At 33.8% G+C, this 21748-nt stretch overlaps 1 protein-coding gene across 3 annotated transcripts in view; it reads right to left on the bottom strand.

Annotated features, from left to right (window-relative positions):
* Nucleotides 1-21748, bottom strand: part of LOC129221348 (YLP motif-containing protein 1-like) — a 110392-nt gene that overhangs the window by 84524 nt on the left and 4120 nt on the right. Inside the window, exon 1 of one of the 3 annotated variants that reach the window (XM_054855818.1) lies at nt 3565-4765. The exons of the other annotated variants lie outside the window; for them this stretch is intronic. The gene's annotated coding sequence lies outside the window, so the exon portion shown is untranslated. Of the gene's footprint in view, nt 1-3564; nt 4766-21748 lie in introns of those variants that run through there. 3 annotated transcript variants of the gene reach the window in all.

Here is a 21748-nt window from a genome sequence, read left to right as displayed (position 1 = left end):
CTTATCGACTTTGGATACCGCATTTTCAGACTGTTTACACACTAAAATAGAATGTTAATACTTAATTTTCAAAGTATATCAACTTCTAATTTAGTAATATTCATTATTTTCCTTTATTAAAATAAAAAAAACCTCCTTAAATTGAAATGCTAAACATACACTTTGAAAAAAAAAAAAAAAACTTAAAATGTTAATAATGAAATATCTCATTTTCATGAACTTTATTTGAAAGAAAATTACAAGTTTTAAATTATGCTCTTGGAATGAATATATGTCTTCGTTGAAATATTCCTTATAAGAGTTACATTTTTGAAAACTTTACTGAAACTAAACCAACTACAGTAAAATTAGCAAAAATATAAAAGATCTCATTATTATGAAAAGCTCACATTGATCTCTTTTACAGTTACAAAGGATAAAATTCAATCAAGTTGGCAACGGGACTCTTTCCCCCCTTCCACTTAATTTTTGGATTGTACATCACAATCTTTTGGAGTAAAAAAGTAAATAAATATAACATTATTTCAGCTTTTTGTGAAAACCCAAATTGAAAAAGCTGACCCCTCCTCCAACCCAAATTCATATTCAATGCTTAATTCTATTGAATTCATTCAAATATCCTTAAGTTAAAAAAAATTTCATAACAAAGAATCAACTCTATTTATCCTAGTACAATGGTTCTGAAGCAGAATATTAGTATTTGCAGCAACTACAACAATTCTATCGTACTCAAGATACTATGTACTGAAAATTTTACAGAAAAATAATAAAAAAATTCAGGGAATAAATAAATACAGTCGAACCTCCATATATTGAATTTCCACACATCAAAATTTTCTATATATCAAAATCCCAGTAAATTTCTTTGTTCATTACATAGAAAAATTGTTCCTAAGTATTAAAAAACTCTCTATATACCAAATTTTTTTTTCAAGACGTTTTTTTTTTTTTTTTTTTCCCACTTTAGACTTTTTCTCATGAAAAATAAAGGTTAGGGGGAGAAAATTATGTTCACTAAAGATTACTACGAAACTCAAAAGGAATTTGGGGTTGAGGGGTGTTTAGATAGGTCTTCATTTTGTTCTGGAGTTTTTAAATTCCCTCAAGCTTACTTCAAATATCTTAGTTGTAACCAACAACATTGTCAAATCAGTTTCAAGTTATCCCTTTTGTCTGTTGATTATCATTCTTAGTCGCTTTAGCTGCAGTTAAAATCATTCGAGTTAAGTAGATTGCTTTTTTACTTTTCTCTTGATTACATTCTCAAAACGAAAATCCCCTAATGTTGCGGATCAAGTTTAATTGCCAAAGAATAAAGATGTACAAAGGCACAAAAATATAATGTTTTTTGTTTTAATTATTAATTTTCATTTAATGCTCGTATAAATTAGGTTTCATACACGAAAATTAGCTTTAATTTTTATGTTTTAGGAGATTTTTAGGATAAAATAAGATTGTTTCTAGATATCGAAATTTCTACATATCGAATTTTTTCCTGGCAATTTGCTACTTTGATATATGGAGGTCCGACTGTATATTACAAAAAAAAAGCTAATTCATCTTAAAAGATGATAAAACGAAAAGTAGCGCAACATACTGACAGTAAACCTAAACCAGATAATCCGCCTAATGTCCTAGCGAGATATTCGGCGACCGGTTATTTGGCAAAATTGATATCATAGATAGCATCACCGAATTCTTTGCTCTATAATTCACCCCAATTTATATTTTTGTATGCAGATTGCACAAGTTAAAACAAAACATCATTACAAGTATATAAAATGAAAACCCACAATTTTTCAACTGAATAGATCAAATTTCAAATTCTTATAACTAGTTAAAGCAAACCTAATCTGCCAGCACCACAATGCTGTGATTAGATTCTGCATAGCCTTCACAATGCGGCCAAGTTAGTTCGACCTAATTATAATTTTAAATTCAATAGGATTTCCTTTGGTTTTTTAAACTATGAGCTATCACTTTTTAAAGCTCAACATGGAAGTGATTTTTCTTTTTTAAATAAAGGAAACTTATTCAAATTCTAATTACAATTCATTGCAAAAGAACATAAAAATAGCTAAATTAAAATTTACACCCACTCCCTTTTAAAAATTTGTAAGCAACAATGAGGCACATATACAATTACATTTTTGTTCCTTTTTTATTTCATGAAATAAAATTCAAATCTCAATAAAACCTAACACGAGATTTCCCTTTTTCAACAAAAAAATTACAACATTTTACAGAAGCAACTCCATGTCAATGCTGGTGCTTTTGCCACACATATCAAATCCTTGGACATTTTGCCAGATTTGAGGGGTCATCAAATTTTCACTGCTTTAATTACAATCAAATTTAACTTAATTGTAATAAAACAAAATAGGACTTATGAAGAGTACTGCTTACCGCGTAGGAGTTTTATTTAGACGGTGTACTTAGATGTTTTAAGAAAATGTAAAACAACCCACTCGAGACCGTAATTTAAGACTTATTTAGAAATTAGATAATGCACTTAAGCATTATCGTTAGCTGGTTTTAGATTCCTTAAAATTCCTTCAATATTGTTTTAAATTTTTGTACAAAATTGTTAACCCAACTTAAATACATCCAAATCTTGAACATCAACTCAATTAAGAAGTTCTAATTTTGGTAGCATACTATTACCATACAATCGATCCCAAAACTCTGTTTAATGCGAACCGAAAAATGGCTAAGTGTACTGAATTAGGCTGTGTTATTAAATGCTGAATTTTTGGGCTCAACTCTATGAATTAAAATGGCAGATAAAACAATTAGACAACAGAACGTCAGCTGATCCGAAATATTTTGCACAATATAATCAGAGTCTGTATCAAACTCGAACTGTTTGACAACCGATGAGATGGAAAGGGAACATCCAGTTTGTAGGCGGAAAAAATGCATCTATTACTTTGCAGGGATGCCAGTTTACAAAATTTGAAGCCAGAGACATATGGAATTGAATGGAAAATGTGCTTTAGAGTTTCTTTTTACCTCCTAGTAAGGGCAGATTTACAAGTTTGGGGCTACACTGCAAAGCATTTTTTTCTTGCTTATTTTTCACACTAAATGTGATTGGACAATAATAGAGCATTAAGTTATTTGAGTACAAACCGAAAGTCAGCTATAAATACTCTGTACAACATAAGCATGATTCAATGAAAGAATGAAGCATTTTCTTCTCAAAAACACCTCCAGTTGTTATATGTTTTTCCTTTTTTTCCCTTTAAGTATAAAGACTATACAAAGCATAATGTAGCTCAAATCATAAGATATCTGCAATAGGAGCACAATCATTGGTGGGTTTAAAAATCTAATATATCTTAACGGAAAAAGTTTTTTACTGCATTTCATTAAATGGATTATTTCAAATAATAATAAAAATTTTATTTATTTATTTATTATTTCTTTTTTTTTTTGAAATTGGCATCAAACTTTCAATTTTATGAATCTTCAAATCCCATACCATGTACGGAATTTTAGAAACCTATAAGTGTCAAGCAGTTTTGATACATCATACATGGTTATTTAAAACCAAACTCTTACTTTTTCGCTTTTCTAGAAGAACGTATTTCCTAACTTTCCAATGAGTTACTGGTTCCATAAACATCTTCAAAATGAGAACACCAGTGAAATCTGCTGCTGAAAATAAATTTAACAGGGGAAGATATTGTAAAATACAGCTCTATAGGGGTAGAGTAGACAGTAACAAGGAACCAAAAGTGAAAACGCATGCACTACCACCTATGCATCAGCAGATTTCATTCCATAAAAAACCTTGAATTTTAAAAGCCCAACACATTGTCTAAATTTTTATACTCACTCTACTGTTGAACCTTAAAAGTGAATAGTAGGGTATCAACTGAAGCGTTTTAGACAAAACTTGGAAAGCAAAAATGGAGTGGATGGGGGGGGGGGGGGGGAGGATTTGTGGATCATGATCTTTAAAATCAGCAAATAATTTTCTAGATTTTTATAAAATCTAAAAAGTTTTGCTTCCATGTCAAAATGCAACTAACCAAAACTTATCAAAATAAATTCTTCCATGCGAAAAAATCTTAAAGCTTAAGTTAATTGAGAATCGGATATAATTTCTCAACTAGCAATGTGCATACTGTTAGATTCCTCACAAAAAGTAATTTCCATCTCTTTGAACCTTAAAGAAAAACGGCACGGAAGAAATCATCATCAAGAATGTAAAACCATATTAAGATGGCTTGCCGACTTGCAGCATTGCTTTTAGATTGCTGATCTCTCAAGTGTTTCCTTTAAGGTTTAATGAGATGGAAATCTTTGATGTGAGGTCGGAATTGTAAAGTGGTTCAATGCCTCCCAACGCAAAAACCTTGTCGCACTTTCTGTTCAATTGACACAACATCCGTCAATACAGCTATCTTCTAACATTTTATCCTGTTGGTGGATAACTAGCTCCATCCACCAGTACCATTTGAAAGCTCTGATCATCTTCATTATCTTCACTGTAATTTTTATTCATACAGGGAATCTACACACCCTTCAGAGCTTGTTACCTCACTTTTTGAAAGTCCCTCTGATTGTAAAATTGTCTAAGATTTCCAATGCTCTGTCAGCTACTGTTAGTTGTTCACCGACATGCAAATTGTTTTAATGATTTGAAATAAATTCCATGAGTTTGCCTAGAAATATTAATTTTCCATTACTTTTCCAAGTTGGATTTTTTTTTCGTTTTTTTTTCCATGACTTTCCAGGATTCCCATAATGTGTGCAAACCCTGCCCCCCCCCCCCCCCCACTCTCCAGACGTTCTTCTTCGAAAGACAAAAATGCAGGGTTAGGAAAGAAACTAATTTATATAATGCAAGATTTCAAGAGTTGCGTTTCGCATTGCATTGATTTGTGATTTGCCCCCCCTCCCCCCCACACACAAGGTGTTTATTAATCCAATCCTTCACATCCATTTATGACTAAACCCTCATCCCCAGAAGGCAACTTCTGGCAGAAGACAGAGTATACAACAGTAACTGCATTCTACAGCTTGATAAAACTTTAAAACAGCACACTTCTAAATTTGAAATGGCAAGAGCCTTTCAATAATAATAATAATAATAAAATAATAATAAACCTGTAATTGATGCGTTTGCGTGATTTGAGCAAATCCTTATATATTATTTCTGTAGCATGTTTTTGGTTTCTACGCGAGATTTTCCTCAATTCTTGATCGATTTCTCTGATTTACACCTTATTTCAAAGCTTATCGTGCAAGCTACTGACGAAAAATAGACCCACGGTCTGAAAATTGTTTTTTTTTTTCTGTCAAAAAAATCTGTTTTAAAGATCCAGAATAAGGTTTTTGGTTAAATTTATAGCTTTAACTTGCACTGTAACCGGCAGAGCTGAATAGCTTGATCGGCAGAGCGTTCGACTGGTAATCAGGAGAATGCGTGTTCGGGCCCACGTCCGGACAATCTGCATCGAAATAAAACTAGAGAAATATCACGCATTACATGATCACGTAATAACAATGAATAACAAACATGAGGGAATGGAACCGCTCCTTGCTGTTATGGAAGCTTGATGCAACATGGAGCTAAGTCGATTCATAACTTTTTTTGGTTTTTAAAGTTTTGGCTGCGGTAAGAAAATTAAAGCATAATGTAAGCGAAAATATAAGTTCAGGTTTAGATTTCAGACTACAATAAAATTGTTTTTTGTTCAGAAAAAAATAATAAATCGTGTATTGAAATCTAGTTTCTTCTTATGAGTTTTTGACTCTTTGTACAAATAAAAAAAATACTACTTCAATTTGAAGGGTAAAATATATATTTTTTTCTTCTTTTTGCAAAAAAAAAAAAAAAATATCCTATCAAATTTTTACTACATTCGAAAAGCTACGCTTAAAAAAGAACTTAGTTCAAATTATTTTGTATTTTTATCGTGCTGTTAAATGATGAACACGTGCTGCCATCTAAACTATAACGGTTCAAGCAGCCTGCAATAACAAATTGTAAAAATTTTCAAAAATTAAAACACTTCTCTTCAATATCTTATCCTATATATTATTTCCGTGGATTATTTTTCTGTCAGTATGCGAGATCCTTCTTATCTCGTGAAGAAATTCTCCCCTCATTTTAAAACTTATATGCCGGCTAATAATAGCCGAAAAATAGACTTACGGTCTAAAAATCAAGTTTTCGGAAACGCCCCTTGCTGTTGCAAAACCTTGATGCAGCCTGTAGTTCTTATGCAATTTTTTTTAAAGCAAAGTTCGAATACAATTTTCCAATTGTTTGCGTTGCTTTCGGCAAAGAAAGAAAGAATTAAAATCAATCTGTGTGTGTGTGTGTGTGTTTTTTAACAAAGTTTAAAAGCACTGGACTTAATTGTTCTGTTAAATTGCTAAGTTTTTTTCGGTAGAGTGTTCGGCTATAAATTATCTGAACTTCGGGCAAGCTCGGGCTGTCCGATATAATAGCAAATTTACATTAATATTACGCATTACATGTACTCATAACATACAACAGATAACACACATAATAAAATAAATGCAGTGGGAATGCTACTTGGTGTTTCGACTCCTTTATGCAGGCTACAGTTATCATTCAGATGAGTTTACTGTTAATCGAAGGGTGTTCTGCCTCTTTTTTAAAGCTTTGACTCTGTCTAGACCACTAAGCATAATGTAAGCATAAAAAAGTATTAGATTTACCTCAAGGGAATCCTTTTTATGCAGAAAAACATTTTCATTGTATGCTGAAATATAGATTTTTCTAATAGCAGTGTTCGACCTTTTGTACAAATGAAAAAGTACTACGCCAAATTGAATCTATGAGATTCACCTACGAGTTTTAATTATCTTTTCGAATACGGTATAAAACATTAAAATTATTATCAACTTCATTAGTAAGAAATCATTTTCTACTGCTTTCGGCTGAAGAAAAAGAAAAAAATACATTTTGTCTACGTTCGAAAAATTACACTTAAAAAACGGACTAAGTTCAACTGGTTTTGGTTTTGAATTTTAAGTGTTCGATTAAAAGAAAAACGTGTGCGAACATTTAAGCCGTAACAGTTAAAGCAGCCTGCTATGGGAAATTGTTCAATATTCTAAGATAAAAACACTTATTTTCAATCGAATTTATTACTTCCATCAAATTCCATGTTTTACGAATAATTTTAAATTGTATCATGATGGCTAATGACAAAACATAGACGTATGATTTTTTTTTCCGGCAAAAAGCTTTTTTTGCTGTTTTTTATTACGCATTCCTTCAATGAAAAACATTCGAAAAGGAAGACGCAATCGCTAGGTTTGTTGGAGTGTCGTGCTGTTAAAAAGAATAGCGCCAGTTCGTGCCAATAAATATCTCTTTAATGTGCCTTTTTTTCCCGTCAGATGCTCACATGGGCAGGACTGTATTTGCTACAACCTGTTTTTCTCACATGCAAAATTATTACTTTTTCACGAGTCACTCAGCCACACTTTTAATGATATTTATGTTTGCATTGAAAATACTTTTTTCGGTTCTTCATAATGTTCTTACATTTAAATTTTTAAAGAGCGAAATGCCTTATGAAACTATTCGAAGCACAGTGTGGAGTTCCGCACGGGTTGACTAGTTTTAGCTGATTGCCAGTATAACTGACATTAGCACGAAAGTCTTTTAAAGGTTTGGATCTTAGTTGAGGCTTGAAAGTGTTGATTCCTTCTTAGGGAAATAACTAGAAGAAGAGAAGTCAAGTCCAATTACCTTAGTAATGTGATTGTAAAGGTATGAATTTATTTCATTACTACTAACACCCCTTCCCCCCCCCCCTCCCTCCTCTGTCTCTGATAAGTAGATGCAAGGTCAGGCATCTACTTATCAGAGACATACTCTGTACTAGTTAAAGGAATGTTCCCTTCTGAAGTCCAAAGGAACTCAGCACAAATTGGAACTTGGCATAAAACCTATCACAAGAGAATGAATAAAAACCCATTTCTGTTGGCACAACAACTCATTATCATCATTTATGGTGATTTTAGCATCAAAAAACATTTTTCTGCAATAATGCATTAAATAGCATTCTTACACCATTGAATCCATTACTGATTGCCATACGACTATCAGATAAAAGCCTTTCGTGTATGTAGCTGGGAAGCAACCCTCTACTATACGCATCAAATATCTGTTTCATAATACGATTTGAACGTTGTGTGAAAATCTGGCATTTCATGATATGTGTGTGCCTAGTTTTTTTTTAAGCTGCTCAGATAGTGGGTAAATATAGGTTTGGGAGTTAATTTGATGGATGGCACTCAAAAATAGCATTACTTTTGATATTCTTATTATGAAACTGAATAAAAATTCAAAATCCATTTAAAATAAACTTTCCATGCAGTCGAAACTACACTCGCATATTATACAAGGAAGAATCCTACAGATTGGCAGGTACGAGAATGTAGTAATCCTAAGAATTCAATAAATTTCAAATTATTTCACTAGCATACAATGCCCTAAAGGCAAAGGCTAATCAAGAGTGCTTAGTGTAATATGGATAATTGAGACTATTGTCAATTTAATACTCCCTTCATCCCAAACTAGTTGCTACATTTGAATACTTTTGTACTGATTACTGATGCCGATGATTTTATGATTCTCTTTCTTTCTCTCAGTTTCAATATTTTAAAGAAATTTTAGGGTGACGTATTAGCAATGAACAACATGTACTTGACAAGTATTTCCTCAAACCAGTACCAAAGTATTTTTAAAAATCCAAAGTTAGCATACACCTAAGCCACGCCCCATCTTGTATGAACTCGACCATCAGACTAGTGGTAGAGTGATGGCACCAGTATGCTAAAAAGATCAGTCTCCTTTCTAATGAACTCACAATTCATTAGTTAGAAGATAGCTTTATGTGATTATTGGTGGAAGAGTTCCTAGCAAAATGGGGCTTGACTTAAGGGTATGTGAACCCTGGATTTTTGAAACTAATTTGGTACTGATGTAAAGAGGGAAGGATGGATTGTTTAGGAAGTACCTGTTGTTGACTGATAGCATAGCACACTGAAACCTCTTAAAAGTTCAAATAAAAGCACAAAATCATCAGTGACAATATTTGATACAGAAACATTCAAATGTAGCAACTAATACTAGGTCAAAATTTTCAATCGAAAAATGTAGCAACTAATACGGAACAGAGAGCGTATAAAATTTTTATTCTCTAACTCGGAAACAGCAATTTTTAAATCAGTATAAGGACATATCTACTTACCAAACGAAGCTTGTGGGAAGAAACTTTTCATCTCTGAAATCTCTTCTACTCATGAGTATTCTATTACTATCCTTTGTATGAAAAAAAAGTGATGAGATGTTGGTATCTCAGGTCATGAGAAAGTCTAAAAACATCAATATTTGAAGCTTGAAAAACGAGTAAAAGGCGAAATTATCTAAATGCATTCATTTTATTTAAATTAAAAATAAAGTTTTAGTGTTATATAGACACGAAACTCTCGTCTGAAGCAACAGTACAAACGCCTCCCCCCCCTCTCACCCCGTATTTAATTATCCTGTTGTACTTGAATATTGTAAGGCTAAACTTGCTCCAGAATGGAACTGATTGAAAATCGAGTTTCTTGAAATTAATCATTGAACAGTTAGAACTGTTCTAAATTGCTTAGTACTTCCAATGCTTGTTACAAAGCTTTGTGCGAGGGTAGGAACTTAAATAGTGGCAACTATTTATTCACATGTAATACAAAAGCGATACATGTCACCAAGTTTTCAGCATAGTCACCAGCATTGTGTACAGCCTGTCTCCAACGATGTGGAAGTTGTAGGACACCTGTAGTAGAGCCTGCTTTGCTTATAATTCGAATATAGCGATCTACTGCTGCAGAAATCTATGGAACAACTCTGAAGTTAATGCTATGAAGTGCTTCTTTCATCTTAGGAATGAAGTCATCCACAAGGACTTCATGACCTTGTGGTGCTTACTTCAAAACTGTTCTAGAGATTTTTGTGACAGTTGATCGGTTCAGCAGTACAGATGCTACTGCAGGTGTCCAACAACTTCTACACTGCTGGAAAGAGGTTGCACAATGTTCTTGGCTATAATGAAATGCTGTAAAAGTTAGTGACAAATATCACTTTTGTATTAAATGTAAATAAATAGTAGTCACTTTTGTACCTTGTATAATTTGCTATGCTATCAATAAGAACAGAGCAATATATCTGTTTAATTCAAAATATGGATTCAAAGCTAACGCCGCTAACTTGATTTATGTGCAAAATTCGGAGCTCCAATTGTTACTGAATCAATGCAACGAATTGGGAATGGCTAACCTTTAGCCCTGACATACATAACTGGTGCTACTTTCTTTTACCCATAAGTTACTTTGTAATCAAGCAAAATAATGGAAGAGGAATAGTTCTTTCTAAGCTATTTTATTTTGGTTCTTTCAACAAAGGTGAAAGTAAACAGGTTAAGATATTGTCTGGCTCCGATAAGTTAACTTTCAATGGGTAGAAGCTTTAAAAGACTTGGTTAGTTAGCATAGGGACAATCTTCATGGACGAATAGAAAATGACGTCCATAGCAGAATAGCATATGAAACCTTAGAACAGGAATTAGTAAATGATCCAATCATTTGCTTAGAAAAAGCTGAGGCTCCAAGTCATGCGACTCAACAACGACGAATGGTCAACACGTGTTGAGTGAAACTAGCGAAAGAAGCTATTTCTTCCAATGCTTTGCTTTAAAATCTATCACGTGACCTAAGATTTTTGCTTTGCGAATGAATGTCTTCACTCCGTCCATTTTATCTCTTCTCAATGTATGAAACGGATAACGTAAAATTGGGGTTCCAATGCACTGACTTTTTTTCCTTTACTTTGACAACATATCACAATGATTGCTCTTCTGATAGAGAAATAAGTTCTTATCTCATCTTCTGCACATTCCCTACTCTATACATTTGAAGTTTGAACTCTAATATTTCCTTGAATTTTGGCCATAAGTGTTTTTCTCTTTTCTTTAAATTGAGTTTCTCTCTTTAAAAAAAAAAAAATGCAGATCATTTCCCTAGAGATGACTGGGGAGTTTCAAAAATTTGATTCTTTTATTTTTTCACTTCGGACTTTTAATATCTTATCTACATCTTATTTTGACCAGCTTTCCAATTAGAAGCATGCATGTAAGACCAATAATTGGAAAATATAGGTCAACCCAAACCAGGCAGAAACAAGATCATCTTATATTAACTTTCTAAACTACAGTGAAACTTGTGTAATTTGACCACTTGTGTGTAGTACTTCAGTGGTCAACTAAGAAAAGGGTTCAACTTACATAGGATTGGAGAAATTTCCCAGTTTTTAGGTCTTTGGTAAGATTTTCCTTTATGCTAATTAAAGACAATTTTCTAGGACACTTTGAGACCATAGGGAGAAGAATTACCCTTTTTAAAATGTTTTCTTGCATCCCTGAATGCAATCATTTCATTTTAGAATAAACATCAATGCATCTAGAAACTTTTCATCCACACTATAAACTAGTGTAATAGTAAATTTGGAGCTAAAAAACATTCACTTTGTCTTAATCGGTTTTATTGGACGTTCTACATAAGAGATTTGTGGAAATAAAAACCATTTGCTCTTAACAGAAGAAAATGATAGACCTGGCCCCAACAAAAGCACTAACACAAAAATTAATTGCAAACTAGCCTGAATACAGGTCTACAGAAGCGACTTTTTGGATCAACAAAAATAAATACTACACCGTACCATTACATGAAATATCCAATGTTGTTTAACACGAAAAAGACCTCATTTGAAGTATGCTCTTCAGTTTTGGTCTCCTTAACTGAGGAAAGATATTTCTGTGTTGGAAAGGGTTCGAAGAAGGGTTACTAGACTAGTAAGAGGACTTTCAGATTTAGACTGATAACAGACGTAATAGGCTTAATATGTACAGGGTCGTTGAGGTAAATCCGGAATTTGTTTATTAACTGCCCTCTAGCGGTTGTTGAGTGCATATTTGCGAATAGGTTATCTAATGTGCAGTTCATATCGTCACGAGGCACGCGCATATAGACACGTTACAACAAGCAACAACATGAGCCGGGAACAAGACAGAATAGCAGCGATCCTTGAGTCCCTTTGTGCCAGTAAATCACCAAAGGAGATTATTGAGTGGTTATCTTCAGGTCAGTTGAGTGGAGGCTTCAGAAGTGCGCACCGTCATGCACACCAAATTTCCAGCAGCGGTCATAGTCCTTGGAGTTATCAGCAGCGAAGGGGATGTTATGCCACCTCATTTCTTTGAAGAAGGTCTCAGAATCAACGCCGATGGATACATTCACGTATTGGAAACAGTAGTCAAGCCCTGGATGGACATGGTGGCCGCCGGAAGAGATTATGTCTTCCAGCAGGACACAGCGCCAGCCCACAAGTCGAGAAAAACCCAAGCGTGGCTTCATAGTAATGTGCCCTACCACCGGACACCCGACTTGTGGCCACCCTCCAGCCCGGACTGCAATCCTCTCGATTACTACTTTTGGGGCGTAGTTGAGGAAAAGGTTAACGCAAAATTTCATAATACCAAGGACGCGCTGAGAGCCACCATTACTAAGGTGGTGCCCAACGTGGACAGGAAGGAGGTGAAACATGCATGCAGTCGGTTCCGGTCACGTCTTGAGCGAGTGGTGGCAGCTAACGACGGCTATATAGAAAAATTTCTTTTTATAACATATTTTCCATAATATTGCAAAGTTGTGTACAAAATAAATCCTTTTTGTTTGCGTTATAAGAGTTTTAATACTTGTGTCCCATTTTCCGGATTTACCTCAACGGCCCTGTATAGCCTAGAGCAAAAGAGAGCCAGAGGGACATGATTCAGTTTTGTAAATTTATCAAAATGAAAGATGTTAAAGGGTTAAATTTTTTCATGGAAAGCAAGATACGGGGACATTGGTTTTAAGCTGTTCAAAACTCAGGCTAACCTGGTAATTAGGAAAAATTACGTCTTTATTATGGTAGGGTCGTGTCGTGGGCACTTGGACCAGTTAACCGGAAAAGGTGGTAATGAGCAAGGGGGTGGATAGCTTTAAGAGGGCCATTGATCTTCATTGGGAACTTATAAACTGACTAGGATCAGTCTAGCTGGGCCCAGAGCCTGTTGCTGGTCGTCCTATTTGTATATTCTTCCTTTCCTTAAAAGGTGACAGTTGATTCCTAACAGTTTTTTTTTTTTGCCAACATGAAATTTATTGCTAAAGTATTAATAAGTAGTTTCATTTTGACAGCAAAATGTATTTTATGGGTGTTTTTACAGAAATTTATTGCTTAACGGTTTACTCTGAGAGGGAATCATGCAATAAATTTCGACTTTGAGTTCCATTTTGTCTACTCTTGTTTTGCTTTTGTTAATTGCTTATTTTGATATTTAAGCTGTCTGCTGTCCTTTTTCATTGCTTTTACTGGATGTCTTGACATTTAGAAGCTTACACCTTTGAATTGAAAAAGGGGTTCCTTGAAACCCCGAAACAAGTGTATTCTGTATTCTCCCCAAAGCAGAATACTGCTAAATTTGCGAGGTACGTCGCAGAACAGATGCCTGAGCTGCAGAACAATTCTGTTCAAGTGTGAGAGGAGAACTGACAAATTTTCTGCAGAAACTGCGGTGCAGAAAATCTGCAGAAACCATGGTGCAGAAAATCTGCAGAAACCATGGTGCAGAAAATCTGCAGAAACCATGGTGCAGAAAATTTGCAGAAACCATGGTGCAGAAAATCTGCAGAAATCACGGTGCAGAAATCTGCAGAAACCATGGTCCAGAAAATCTGCAGAAACAGCGGTGCCGAAAATCTGCAAAAACTGCAGTGCCGAAAATCTGCAGAAACTACGGTGCAGAAAATCTGTAGAAACAGCAGATCTTCTACAAATATCTTCCAACTCAAGATAGAATTTTGCAGAAATTGTGCAGATTTCTCATAAAACTAGAAAAAAATCTAAAATTCTCGCAAATTACGATAATTTGGCGGAAAGCTCACCATGTTGAATTCAATAAGTACTTTCTAGGACTTTCTCAATCGATTTTCATCCATTGCAATTTCCACCATGCACGTATGTCTTGAAAACATGCCAACATTGAAACACGTCCATCGTCGGAAATTGCGTGTCTTGTTTGAGATTTCAATCCCTTTGCATCCAGAAAATATTTCAATTATTTAGAAAGTTTTGAAGTGTTTTATTATATGCAACCCAAACTCGACTCATTTTATTTATTATTTCAGTAATTTCTTTATTTAGTAACATTATTTTAATTGCTCTTTCATGCCATGTAAAATTAACCAAAAAAAATGTGGTTTACCACCTAGGTTCGGATTTTTATAAAATTTTGTATTTTTGCTCTTTTTGTGCATTTTAGAAAGCATATTAACTATTTTCGGAGAATCTCAATCGATTTAGGTTTGACACCTTTTTAAAGTTTTTTTTTCTTTTAATTTTATAGTTTTTATGATCAACTAATTTTCCAAATTCAGTACTCTTTAGTTAGTCACTTGGTTGAAAGCTGTGATGTTTCCAGAAATATCTCATTTAAACTGAAATAAATAGCAACAGTCCAGTTTAAAAAAAAAAAAAATTAATTTGAATTCTGAAATTTTGAATTCAAATTATGTTTTTTGCAAACACGAACTGAGACAGGAACCTACTCATTGGAGTTATTGTTTCTAGAAACGGCTCCTGCCCCCCCCCCCCCCCAGCCTGCCTCTCCACCTTGGGCGGTTACGTGTGCATAGACCTGTGTGGATGCACGTAGGCGTGTGTGAGGGTATGTATGTGAAGTCGTGTGTGTGTAAGTGTGTGAATGTGCGTGTGTGTAGGAAATGGACGCCTCCGACCAGGAGAAGCGGGTAGCTCAAAACCGAAGCAGCCGCGCCGCGCCGCCAGCAGAGGACGGTGGGCGGTGGTGCTGCATAGGCTTCTGGTTCAAGTTGAAAAAGGCACGGACACCAAAAACGGTCAAATGAGAACAATAAGCAATCTTGATTGCTCAAAAAAAATCCTATGTGAAACGATTTTGATTTTTGACACCCAATTTGTGGAAAATGTCACGTTTTTTCGCGTACAATGCTTGAAGTACTGTCCAACGACGGATTGTATGGGATTTTCAAACGCCCAGATAAGACGAATCTATCTCAATGAGGGGGAAAAGTAAAAATTTGATGCTGGTATTCCGCTCATTTGAATGAGACTCTGCTTCTGCAAAAGCTGGCATCGCTAAAAAATAATAGATTCATCTATTTCAGCTGTAAAACGGATTGTCTTTCCATACAATCCGTGGTCAGACAGTACTGGCAGAACAATTTTGGTCAAATGATTTTACGTTGCAGAACATCGTAAAGTATTCTGCTTTGGGGTGTATTCTGCTTATTTGGGCTAAACAATGTTGGATATTTTCTGTTATTCCTAGGCAAAAAGGTATTTATTTGTTGCTTACTACAAGTACTCTCCATTTCAATATAAAAGGTGGAAACGTTCCAATCTAAGGGTTGAATTTACGTTTACTTGCTAACATATTACTTGCAAAACCTAAAACCAACTAGTATTTTTGCCTCAACTGGTAAATTTGGCTATAACAAACCAAAAACTCATCAATATTCTTCATTTATGCCAGAAAAAAAATAGTAAGTGGTTTTCAATTTATTTAATTTTTAACACAATCAAACAGGAATTATTCTCTAAAACATTTAACTTTTTCTTTTCAAATTGCTTGCTATCATCTTTGACTTATAAAATATTCTCCCGCCCCCCCTCACTTCAATTTCTTTTATCCCAGACTTATGTTTTTAAGTAATCATGTTATGAATAATTCTGCATAACAGCACAAGACGATACGCAACAAACTTAAAAAGTGGCAGTTCTTTTTTGATTAACTATTTTATCACTATAGCTATTCAGCTCTCCCTAATACAATTATTTGAGCTTTAATGCATGCAGCAATCAACTCTTTCAAATTACAAATTAAATTTGACAAAGCAGAGCATAGGTGAAATTTTTTGCCAAAAGTTCAAAACTTTCATGTGTTAAACGGTTTAAAACTTTTTTTTTTTTGTGGAAAATTTACACTTGCATTAGGGCCATTTCAAAGTACTTTGTACAAATGTAGAGTTCGTAATATGACACTATTTTTGCCATAACTATTTAATTTACTGTTTGATTAGCACATTGTTTTATTTTTAGTTTGTACATTGGTTGGTAGGATTAAATCAGAATAAAATCTTGTGCTAATCAAACATTAAATAGTTATGGCGAAAAAAGTGTCATGTTGTGGACCCTACATTTGGAGAAAATACTGTGAAAGAGCCCATTATTTATTTTGTATTTTACTCACATAAAATATGATTTTTATGCCAAAAGTAAGTTTGCATACTATATATTGAATGCACTTACTTCCAAGCTAGTGAGTTTATGTGATCTGTTGCTACTGCCCAATATTTATGCACACAATAGCCGTTCACAGAAAGCTTTTCTACCCCAGAGAAAATGTCCTTTTAACCGCATTCTGGCAATTTCCCCGAGTAAATATGGATTTTTCTTTCTCTTGCCTCCTACCAGAGTATTTGCTGGATTTTTATCCAGAATGCACCATACAAAGCGAGTTTGTTTACTAGCTGGGTAAAACCGATAAGAATGCTGGGTTAAATCGCTTTCGCACATAGAACATCGTCACATGTGAACACTGAATGTTTCAACACTTTTTTTTCTCTTCTTTTTTTGGAGCACGAGTGAGGATAAGCGAAGTGCAAGACTCTCATGTGAATGTGGCTATTGAGGATAAGATTACGCGTATGGTCTCTCATAATTCTGCACATCTGCTCAATATGGTTTAATTTCAATGACCTGCATGCAAACATAATGAATCTGAAACTCAATTGCTTACATAATTCAGAGTTCTGCTCAATATAAGTTAATCTATTTGTCAAATCCATAACAAAGATTCACTAATAGCACATTACCCAGCGAAAGCTAAAATATGTTTATAGAAACAAGTTGAATCTGTCAAATTTAAATGTTGAATGGCTATTATTGAACCTGATCATTAAAACTAGATATACAGTGGACTCTTCCTATTTTGAACACTCATGGGACCAAACAAAAGTGTTCAGATTATGGGGGTGTTCATTAAAGAGGGGCACTGGATAAGGCTTGTTTTTGTATTCTATTGCGTAAGTGGGCTATGTTCAGTATTTTGCCCAGTGAACTATACCAGTTTCTGTGGTAGAGGTGATGAATTTTGGATTGGTGGCTAGTGCAATGTCTAATTCAACTCAGTAGGACCTAAACTCTTGCATTTAATCACTTCTTTTTTAATTTAAAAAGTTTAACATAACATTCAACACTACTACCATACAGCTACGGTACAATACCTGGAAAAAAAAAGTTATTTTTAATATGTTTTTGCCTTGTGTATTCTCATGCAAGATACGTGTTATGATAAAAGTGGAAATGTTTTCGGGCGATTCTCGGCAGCATTTTGGTTGAAGGTAATCATACTTTAACGTTCTTCCTACAACTTGGTGGGCAGTTCTCAAAAGGTGGGAACAAAAAAGTTAACTTTGAGCAATTTTAAAAATTTTTAAATTTGACATCAATTTTGCTTTTATTCTATAGTATGCATACCTAGAACACAATATATGAACATGAAAAGACAGCAGGTATTTGTAAAAATTGTTAATTAGCAAATTAAATCAGCAGTCTGTTGGTAACAGATTTTGGACATTGTTGTCCTGTAGGTAACGGATTTTGGACATCATCTTAATGTAAGTTTCACCATTTTTGACAATTGTTAATCTGATTTTTAACTTTTCCAATGAAAATTTTATTTACTACTTTTTGAATTTTGCAATTTAATAATAAAGAGGATATTAATCAAGTACTTTAATGGCTATACATACTGCTCTTTACATATAATAAAGTTTTGGAATGATTTTGAAAAAGTTGATGAAAGGTAAAAAAAAGCTTCAAATTAAAAATAATACAAATGTAAAAAGTGACATCAGTTTTATAAATGAATATTTTTTTTAATGTCATAAAAATTAAAACGATGCCTAAAAATAATTATTGAAAAAATAAATTCGTATTTCTATTTGTAGATTGTTAAATTATGTTTCGAAAAGAAAGAGAAAAAAAAAATTCTAAACTAATAAAAGCGGGGGGAAAAAATTGCTAGCGCAGGTGATAAGTCGCCAAAACTGGTGCAGCTGGCGAAAAACTACATTTGTCGAACTGGAACTCCCCTCTGGTAACCTTTAGCTTATCGTACACTGTGTTGTCGCCAACGGAGTTTGCTTGGCGATTTTAGCGCAAAATGGCTTTCGTTCGATCATAACCAGCCATGTTTCTACTGTAATTTATGTATTGTTCAATGTGTAACATATTAATTATGCAAAATACCAATGGATTAAAAAAGATAACATTATAATAACCTTTTTTATTGAGGTTAGAAGACAGTGGATGATCAAAAATTATGAATAAACGGACAGAATTATCGGCGTCAAGATCGTAACGCCATTTGGACATCTCACATGTATGTTTAAGAAAAATTATTTTTCTTCTAAGATACTGCATAAAAGCTTATGAAAACACTTTTAAACAATTACAAATTGATTCTCAGGATCTATAAATATCTTTAAAACGAAAACATCATATACTTAGTTCTCAAATAATAGCATTGTAAAGATCGTAACTTTTGGACATACATCAAATTTCAAACATACTTTTTTCTAAAATCGTTTACAAAGTAAATAATCTGTCTTTACGTTTGTTATTTGTGTAAAATATTAACAAAAAATTATTCAGTGTCAGATTCATACCTTTAATTTTTTTTTGAAACGTATGGAAATAATTTTAAAAAAAAATTTTTAAGGGTACATTTGCTCAGTTAACGTTTTGGTATGTCCAAAATTGTGCCTTTTAGCAAAGAAAATATTTTTTTAAGGGCATTTGAAGAGCAATTTTTCCATAATTTATGTCAATTCTTGTCTCTATACAGTATTATAATTTAACTCAAAAATTTTTGAGTTAATTAAAATGAAAGTTATTTGGTGTTGGAGCTTCAAAGTTGAGGTCTGTGTTTGCTCCCACCTTTTGAGAACTGCCCTAGTACAATGGTTGGATTCTTGAAACATAGTTTTGTGGCAGAAAATTCAGGCTCATATTGCTCAGCTGAATGATTTTGTGTGATGCAGTAATATCCAGGAAATTTATTTCAGGCTTTCCAATTTGATTCATAGGAATTCCAGATTATCGATTTTGAACATGTTCAGTATATAGAGAGGTAAGAATTGAACAGGATTAAAACCAGCATTCATATTATAAGGTGTTCAGAATACAGAGAGGTCAGCCTATATTAAGTCTATGGAGTTTCGCCGGGACCATCTAAGTGTGTTCAGAATATCGGAGTATTCACATTAGAGTGTTCAAATAGAGGGAGCCCACTGTAAAAACTTGAAAGAAGATGGGTTAGAATGGGAGTTTCAAGATTTGTGCCACCAGGGAAAAATCATTGATCCAGCACTGGACAGTCGAGTGTTTTTTTAATAATGAATGCCTGAAAAATCAACCTGTGCTTACATTAGTTTAATTTATTTTATAACTTCAATCTACAATGCAATTTGAATATTTCATATCATGAAAAGATATGTGCATTCAATTTATTGTTTATGACTTCAGTTGAACTTTAATAATGACAACACTTGAAATCAATACAGCCGAAGGACAAAATAGCAAGAGTGAAAACACTAAAAGCTTTGGAAAATATAAGTGAAGTAATATTTTCTACTTTGCTGTAAATTGTGCTTGAAAACACGCACAATTAATATGTTTTATTTCAAACGCAAAAAAGATAAAATCTTCATGGATATTTTTCAGAAGAATCGCTAGTATGTGTTCCAATTTTTGGTTACACATAATGAAACACTTTGCAATAAATGCAACCCATTTGGCAAATTTTTTCCGCACTGTTTGGAGAAAAGTGATATTTTTCACCGGAGCCCATTCAAGTTAAGGTTCAAGGGAAAAGCGCATGTAATGATGGGAATACAATACTTTTTATATCGATTGTTTAGGACATTCAGCCATTTCTTGGATCTCTCTTACCTACATGTTTTATGGTTGCTGTTCACCAACTTCCTCTGCGATGTTGCTGGATGATCCATGATGCGTTGCCTAGTTCACGATATTCGAATCCCTTTGATGCTTAAAGCTTGTAGTGCATCCACGTTTCAAGTGAAGCCATCCCTACAAGACAGCATTATGTGTGCATCAGGCATTTTTAAACATCAACCCTATGGCCCTTTCCAGCAGTAAAAAAAGCCAACTTTCCATCACCTTTATACGATAGGAGCGGAAAATATTTTTAAGATAACATAACGCACTTTCAGGCCGAATTCCGTCGCGCCGTAACAATTTGTTAAAGTACTTTTGCATCAGTTATTTTTGTTGGAAAAAGTTATCATGCCAAATCACACAGAAATGAACATTTTAAGAAATTAGAAGAAAGAATCTACCACCGCCACTCACACCATCGGGAATTTGCTAAAAAAACTACCAGTCATTGCTCTACATTTCTTAAAATATAATCTAAACATTTTTGCTCTTGGGTACTACTACCAAGTGATTTTTAAAACTAATGGCAATTACAATTGAAAAAAGAAGATATTATATTTACATATAAAATATTGGACAAAGAACTGGCAACAGCCATTTCTTTCATTTGTTATAGAATGCATACTTATTGCCAGAGACCAGAAAATATTCACTCGCCATTGATCGAGGGCAGAAAAAAATGTGGTGATTAAAAAAAATAAGAATAACCTGCCATTTTTTCCATGCTTTTTTTTTTTAATGAATTTTATTTTGTTTCTTTCCACTCTATTTTTCAGTTTAAAATCTGCATCCAGGTTTGTTTAAAACGATGCTTGGCAATCCATTTGTACAACACGCTTTGTCTCATTATAAATGATATGACACACCAACCAATACAGTTGAATAAAAACATATTGTTTCTGAAAAATACATTTGTATTTTTGATCAATAAGATGTGTATACTAGCACGAACACTTATTAACGTTGCACATATACATATACACTGCTGGCCTCTGGAGAGGGGCCCTACAGCTTTTGTTGCATGGGGGTTCAAAATTTATAGATCCAGGCCTGTAAAAGATTTACAGAACATTATAGAAAAACAATAATACAGAAAAAGCTCCATAACTCGAAACCTCAAGGGAACATGAAAACATGTCTAATTAAGCGGATGCCAACTTACTAAGGTTCAATAATTTTAATTCCCAAAGATTTTCTGTATCACTTACTTTTTAAGGTTTTGACATTCACATTACGAAAAACTAATTCCAGTAAATGAATTATCTTTTATGAAAAGTACATAATAAAATCACTAGTACATTTGAATACCCTATGATGAATAAATCCATAAATTTTGAAAAGAGATAAAAGCTTCTAGTCGGTCAGGTCTCTTAAGTCTTGCACACACTTGTTTGAAAAACATGTCACAGTGCCTCTTTCTCTAGAGGACTCTCCTAGGTGCATTTATCCTATGCTTTCCTAGACTTTTAGAATTGCAATAACAGCACAGAGTGTGGTGGCTGACTCCCTTGAGTAAAAGATGGAATTTTCTAAAGGAGCTTTCTAGAAAAGGATTGGCCGACAAGGAAACTTGCAGCCTAAAATTCCGAGAAAAGGGTCTAT

This window comes from Uloborus diversus, chromosome 4, assembly GCF_026930045.1.
Source record: "Uloborus diversus isolate 005 chromosome 4, Udiv.v.3.1, whole genome shotgun sequence".
NCBI lineage: Eukaryota > Metazoa > Arthropoda > Arachnida > Araneae > Uloboridae > Uloborus > Uloborus diversus.
The sequence above is the reverse complement of the archived record's forward strand: the minus strand, read 5'-3'. Positions and strand labels throughout refer to the sequence as shown.